Raw genomic sequence first — 1,844 nt, 5'->3', positions numbered from 1 at the left:
CTTTCAGGAGTCTTGGAGTTTACAGCCCCCCCGAGCCTGCCTTAAAAGGGTGTCCTCCACCCCACAACCTACAGCTTCACAGGAGGGAGGAGGCATCCAGTGCTAGGAGTGGAAGTGTCTCCAGCTCTGTTCTCTGGGGGCCCTGGGTGAAGGTGGGATCTGGGCCCTATGAAATAGGTCTGGCTTTGAGGAGAATGGAGCAGCCTCATTATGTGGGGAAGATAGGACCTCTGGGGCGTCACTGAGACCACAGGTGGGGCTGGGCCTGGACCGCAGCTGTCTTGGGTGCCTGTGCTACACCCCTCCTCACCCTGGAGATGGAAGATGTGCAAAAAGAAAGAAGGCAAGGCAACTGCATTCCAGTCCCACACTGTGATGACTTTGAGCCTGTCCTTTCCCTCCTTGAGCCTGTCTTGCTTGTCCCCTGTAAAATGAAGAGTCCCCCTCCCCAAAATAGTAATAATACATGTTTCAAACGGTGACCATTTATAAAGCATGTGACAAACTATCAATAAATGTAACTCATTCTTTTAAAAAAAATGAAGAGCCCAGATCTCATCCTGCTCACCTGTGGCAGGCCCTGAGGCGCAGGGGGCAGGGGAGGTTTCAGAAACCAGCCAGGAAGCTCCCCAAGCAGATCACCCCTGGGGCCTGGGCAGGAAGAAGGTGCTACGGGGCCAACCCCAGGTGTCCCACCCCGAGGTCCAGGACCCAGCCTGTGAGGAAGCCAGCCAAGGTTCACAGGCAGGAGCGGCCATCTGAGGGTTGGGTTTCAAGGGCAAAGTTTCCATGAGATCTGCTTTGTAAAATAAGAACAAAGCACATCGAACCTGTACAGGAGGTCATGGGGGGCTGGAAGAGGGGAGAGAGGGCAGGAAGAGACACAGGCCCAGCCCTGGAGTGTCCCCAGGGAACAGGCCTGGGCCTCTGAGCTACTCCTGAGCTCCTCCCGGGCCAGGGCCTCCTCCTGACCTTCTCAGAGCTGGAGGAGACCCAAGCCAGAGCCCCAAGCTGGGTAGGGGGGTCATGGGCTGCCTCCGCAGCATCAGCAGCAAGGCCCACATCAGCACTCCACCCTTCGGGGCCTTCTGCCTAATGGGATTGGACAGACCCCTTCCCCCTCAGTGTCTTGCAGGGCTGAGAGGGAGAGGGCAGAGAGGGTGGTGGGCAGTGGGCGCTGGGGGACGTGCACTCCCTGAACCCTGTCAAAGCAAGGCTGGTTGGAACCTGGATTAAAGATCAGGAGCTGGATTAAAGAAAGGGAAACATTTGTTTCCCCTTCACCCTGGGAACAGAACCCCAAGAAACCTTGACTGGTTTGCACTACCCCTGGAATGGGGTGGAGGAGGCTGTGGGGCTCAGATAGAGATGGACAATGAGGGCAGGCTGAGGGGTCCCTGGCTCTGTTGGGCATGCCTGGCCTCCCTTCTTCCTTCCCCCTCCCCATCAGCCCTGTAATCTGGGTCTCTGTCAGTCTGCACCCCTCTCACCTGTGTGCCCTCACCCACTGCCGCTCTGCTGACTCAGTGCCTGTCCTGTACCCGCCCGCAGCTGGGGGCTGACTTGGCCCAACTGGAGCTCCTCCTCTGCACCTGCCCCCAACTCCCAAGCCCTTGGGCCCTGAATACATCAATTACTCCTGTCTTCCCAAGCTGTTCCTGCCCTCTCTTATTTAGGCAATCCAATGTCTAAATAGGATATTTACATATTTGTCCTGTGACTGGTCCACCCACCTGGTGTGATGTGAGGGCCACAGAGTCATTTGCCACCAAAACTTCCCATTTCACCCTCTGCCTAGAACCCCGTTAGTACCCTGCAGTTATGACTCTGATGTTTATGGCCTG

The sequence above is a fragment of the Piliocolobus tephrosceles genome, chromosome 6 (genome assembly GCF_002776525.5).
Source record: "Piliocolobus tephrosceles isolate RC106 chromosome 6, ASM277652v3, whole genome shotgun sequence".
NCBI lineage: Eukaryota > Metazoa > Chordata > Mammalia > Primates > Cercopithecidae > Piliocolobus > Piliocolobus tephrosceles.
This window is presented reverse-complemented; position numbering follows the sequence as displayed.